Consider the following 5,275-nt stretch of genomic DNA (forward strand, 5'->3'; position numbering starts at 1 on the left):
TTCTAACCGTAAACGATGCCAACTAGCAATTGGGAGACGCTACAACCAGGTGCTCTCAGTAGCTTCCGGGAAACCAAAGTCAGGTTCCGGGGGAAGTATGGTTGCAAAGTTGAAACTTAAAGGAATTGACGGAAGGGCACCACAATGAAATGGAGCTTGCGGTTCAATTTGACTCAACACGGGAAAACTTACCAGGTCCGAACTTATGGAGGTGAGACAGATTAATAGCTCTTTCTCAAATTTAAGGGTAGTGGTGCATGGCCGTTCTTAGTTCGTGGATTGATTTGTCTGGTTAATTCCGATAACGAACGTGACTCACATATGCTAACTAGAACGCAGTCAGCGTTAATGCGTCGATGCCGATTGGAACGGGTTAGGACCTTTCGGTGGAGTATGACCTGACACCTTCGCTGTTCGTGTGCGCAAGTGCACTTACGGTACGCTGCTTAGCAGGACAATTTGTGTTTAGCAAAATGAGATCGAGCGATAACAGGTCCGTGATGCCCTTAGATGTTCTGGGCTACACGCGTGCTACAATGTGGGTAGCAGCGTGTCTCCTATTCCGAGAGGAACGGGAAATCACTCAAATACTCACTTAGTAGGGATTATGGATTGCAATGGTCCATATGAACTCGGAACTTCTAGTAAGTGCTGGTCATCAGCCAGCGTTGAATACGTCCCTGCCCTTTGTACACACCGCCCGTCGCTACTACCGATGGATTATTTAGTGAGGTCTTTGGAGATGATCGTTCGCTGGATCCTCGTGAACCGCGTCTGCTTTATCGAAGTTGACCGAACTTGATGATTTAGAGGAAGTAAAAGTCGTAACAAGGTTTCCGTAGGTGAACCTGCGGAAGGATCATTAGTGGCCAAGTGATCCTTCCAGAAGTCCGAACCTGCGGGTTGAGACTTCGGCACAAGTTGCCATATGATAATTGACGAAACACTATAGAAGTCCGAACCTGCGGGTTGAGACTCAGGCACAAGTTGCCATATGAAAGTTGACGAAACACTAACAAGTCCGAACCTGCGGGTTGAGACTTAGGCACACGTTGCCTTATACATGACTTCGAACAAATACACAAGTCCGAACCTGCGGGTTGAGACTTAGGCACAAGTTGCCTTATACATGACTTCGAACAAATACACAAGTCCGAACCTGCGGGTTGAGACTTAGGCACAAGTTGCCATATGAAAGTTGACGAAACACTAACAAGTCCGAACCTGCGGGTTGAGACTTAGGCACACGTTGCCTTATACATGACTTCGAACAAATACACAAGTCCGAACCTGCGGGTTGAGACTTAGGCACAAGTTGCCTTATACATACATTGGCCAAATAAACAGAAGTCCGAACCTGCGGGTTGAGACTTAGGCACAAGTTGCCATATTATATTCGATCAAACACTAAGTAGTCCGAACCTGCGGGTTGAGACTCAAGACCGTAACAAGATGTCACTATACAAGTCCGAACCTAAGGGTTGAGACTTAATGCGATCTAGATACCAAGTTGACATCCAATACCTGTTGAGCAAAACCAAAGATTCCCTGTTCTCGAATGATTACACTATATAACAGGGAATCATGAAGAAATCAAGCAAGCGTGAAACAAAGTCATCACTTGGGCATGCTCGATAGCCAACCACATGACCTTAACCTAAGAGAGCATGCAAACCACATGATACCTATAAACGATTAACCCGCCCTAGTTCAATCGTTCACCAAGTGATGACTTCAGTATGGCTAAGAGAAAAACTTTTAAATGGGAAAAACTCTAAGGTTGAACCTCCGGGTTGAGACTTCCGCGTCGGAGGTGGGCGCACCTCCTATCCGAAAGATGATGAATCAGGGGTGTTCGGTCAGCAATGGTCGGATGCCCCGTCGTAGTCCAACTATGACAATCAAAGTCAAGACCTCCGGGTTGAGACTTTCCGCGAGTACAAGCATAAAGGAACACGGACCAAGCCGTACCGAGAGAATCGGTACTAGAGCCCTCGTGGTTCTACATTGAGAGAGCCCTCGTGGTTCTCATTAGGGGCTTTATGCAAGTCGTACTCAATACTGTGGTGTGAAGTATAAAGTATAGTCTTCGCCTGGTCCACGCTGCTTCGGCGGTCCTGGGTAAGATAGTTAATTCTAGCTTGCCCTATAGTGGAATGAGGACACTTAATGCTTCGTCTTTTAGCGGCGGCTAGACTCCTCCTCACGGGGAACGAGTTGACGCGCACAGCGGCGGCTTACGCACTATGGCAATCATGGATGCCTGAAGATTCCGTGAAGTTCTCCCCTGGTCCACGCTGCCTCGGCAGTCCTGGGTAAAATGGAATATTTCCAGCTTGCCCTATAGTGGAAGAGGACTATCCAACAATACAAAGTCAAGACCTCCGGGTTGAGACTTTCCGCGTCGGTGGTGTCGCGCACCGCCTATCCGAAAGATGGTGTAACAGGGGTGTTCGATCAGCAATGGTCGGATGCCCCGTCATAGTCCAACTATGACAACCAAAGTCAAGACCTCCGGGTTGAGACTTCCGCGTCCGGAGGTACGCGTACCGCCTACCCGAAAGATGGTGTGCTTCTGGGGTATTCGATGAGTCGGATACCCCGTCGTAGTCCAACTATGACAATCAAAGTCAAGACCTCCGGGTTGAGACTTCCGCGTCCGGAGGTACGCGTACCGCCTACCCGAAAGATGGTGAATCAGGGGTGTTCGATCAGCAATGGTCGGATGCCCCGTCGTAGTCCAACTATGACAATCAAAGTCAAGACCTCCGGGTTGAGACTTTCTAAGAGTACAAGCATAAAGGAACACGGACCAAGCCGTACCGAGAGAATCGGTACTAGAGCCCTCGTGGTTCTACATTGAGAGAGCCCTCGTGGTTCTCATTAGGGGCTTTATGCAAGAAGTACTCAATACTGTGGTGTGAAGTATAAAGTATAGAGTCCTCCACTGGTCCACGCTGCTCCGGCGGTCCTGGGTAAGATAGTTCATTCTAGCTTGCCCTATGTGGAAGAGGACTCAATACCCTACCTGTTGAGCTTGAAACAAAGTCATCACTTGGGCATGCTCATATTGCCATACAATATTCCATTATCTACTAATGAGCATGCAGCTATATGATTATAACCTGTAAACGATTACCCCGCCGTAGTTCAGCGCTTCAACCAAGTGATGACTTCAGTATGGCTAGTGTGTGAAGTATAAAGTATAGTCCTCCCCTGGTCCACACTGCTTCGGCGGTCCTGGGTAAGATAGTTAGTTCTAGCTTGCCCTATGTGGAAGAGGACACCATACTTAATACTGTGGTGTAATGAACAAAGTATAGTCCTCCACTGGTCCACGCTGCTTTGCAGTCCTGGGTAAGATAGTTAATTCTAGCTTGCCCTATGTGGAAGAGGGCATACAAGACAAAGTATAGTTCTCCCCTGGTCCACGCTGCTCCGGCGGTCCTGGGTAAGATAGTTAATTCTAGCTTGCCCTATGTGGAAGAGGACATAATACTCTACCTGTTGAGCTTTAAACAAAGTCATCACTTGGGCATGCTCTATAGCCAACCACATGACATTAACCTAAGAGAGCATGCAGCGTATTATCCCAATGCAAAGTAAACGATAGACTCGCCCTAGTTCAGTGCTTCAACCAAGTGATGACTTCAATATGGCTAGTGTGTGAAGTATAAAGTATAGTCCTCCCCTGGTCCACACTGCTTCGGCGGTCCTGGGTAAGATAGTTAATTCTAGCTTGCCCTATGTGGAAGAGGACACCATACTTAATACTGTGGTGTAATGAACAAAGTATAGTCCTCCACTGGTCCACGCTGCTCCGGCGGTCCTGGGTAAGATAGTTCATTCTAGCTTGCCCTATGTGGAAGAGGGCATACAAGACAAAGTATAGTTCTCCCCTGGTCCACGCTGCTTCGGCGGTCCTGGGTAAGATAGTTAATTCTAGCTTGCCCTATGTGGAAGAGAGCATACATGAACCAAGAACGAAGGTTATGATCGAGGAATGATTCGACAACTAACCGATGGTATGAAATGTGAAGAATTCAAGCAAGCACACAATCAAGTCATCACTTGGGCATGCTCGATAGCCAACCTCATGACATTAACCTAGTAGAGCATGCAAAAACCAATATATATGTAAACGATGCCCCTCCCTAGTTCAGCGCTTCAACCAAGTGATGACTTCAGAATGGCTAAATCAAATCGGTTCAAAACATACCATCGGTACCCTATTGAAACACACAAGTCGATATCAAACCTCATGATTGTGTAGTCCTCCACTGGTCCACGCCGCTTCGGCCGTCCTGGGTAAAATGGAACATTCCAGCTTGCCCTATGTGGAAGAGGGCACATTACTCAATACTGTGGTGTGAAGTATAAAGTTCAGTTCTCCCCTGGTCCACGCTGCTTCGGCGGTCCTGGGTAAGATAGTTCATTCTAGCTTGCCCTATGTGGAAGAGGACACTTAATACTTCGTCTCTAAGCGGCGGCTTGACTCCTCCCTACGGGGAACGGGTTTACGCGCACAGCGGCGGCTTACGCACTATGGCAGTCATGGATGCCTTACGTTTCTATGAAAAGTGTGTTCCTCCCCTGGTCCACGCTGCTTCGGCAGTCCTGGGTAAGATAGTTAGTTCTAGCTTGCCCTATGTGGAAGAGGACACGTAGACTTACTGTGGTGTGAAGTATAAAGTTCAGTTCTCCCCTGGTCCACGCCGCTTCGGCCGTCCTGGGTAAAATGGATTCATCCAGCTTGCCCTATGTGGAATGAGGACACTTTATGCTTCGTCTCTAAGCGGCGGCTTGCTCCTCCCTACGGGGAACGGGTATACGCGCACAGCGGCGGCTTACGTTATGGCAGTCATGGATGCCTTACGTTTCCATGAAAAGTGTGTTCCTCCCCTGGTCCACGCTGCTTCGGCAGTCCTGGGTAAGATAGTTAGTTCTAGCTTGCCCTATGTGGAAGAGGACACGTAGACTTACTGTGGTGTGAAGTATAAGGTTCAGTTCTCCCCTGGTCCACGCCGCTTCGGCCGTCCTGGGTAAAATGGATTCATCCAGCTTGCCCTATGTGGAATGAGGACACTTTATGCTTCGTCTCTAAGCGGCGGCTTGCTCCTCCCTACGGGGAACGGGTATACGCGCACAGCGGCGGCTTACGCAAGTTAGTCACCCTCGGCAGTGGATCACTCGGCTCATGGATCGATGAAGACCGCAGCTAACTGCGCGTCATAATGTGAACTGCAGGACACATGAACATTGATAAGTTGAACGC

At 48.5% G+C, this 5,275-nt stretch overlaps 1 non-coding gene across 1 annotated transcript in view; it reads left to right on the forward strand.

The window, feature by feature from the left end:
• The first annotated feature begins 5,170 nt into the window (after positions 1-5,170).
• The window catches only part of LOC131270782 (5.8S ribosomal RNA), a 155-nt gene continuing 50 nt past the window's right edge, over positions 5,171-5,275 (forward strand). The window contains exon 1 of the ribosomal RNA XR_009179795.1: positions 5,171-5,275. This exon is cut by the window's right edge and continues 50 nt beyond it. This is a non-coding gene — a ribosomal RNA (5.8S ribosomal RNA).

The sequence above is a fragment of the Anopheles coustani genome (assembly GCF_943734705.1).
Source record: "Anopheles coustani chromosome X unlocalized genomic scaffold, idAnoCousDA_361_x.2 X_unloc_58, whole genome shotgun sequence".
Classification (NCBI taxonomy): domain Eukaryota; kingdom Metazoa; phylum Arthropoda; class Insecta; order Diptera; family Culicidae; genus Anopheles; species Anopheles coustani.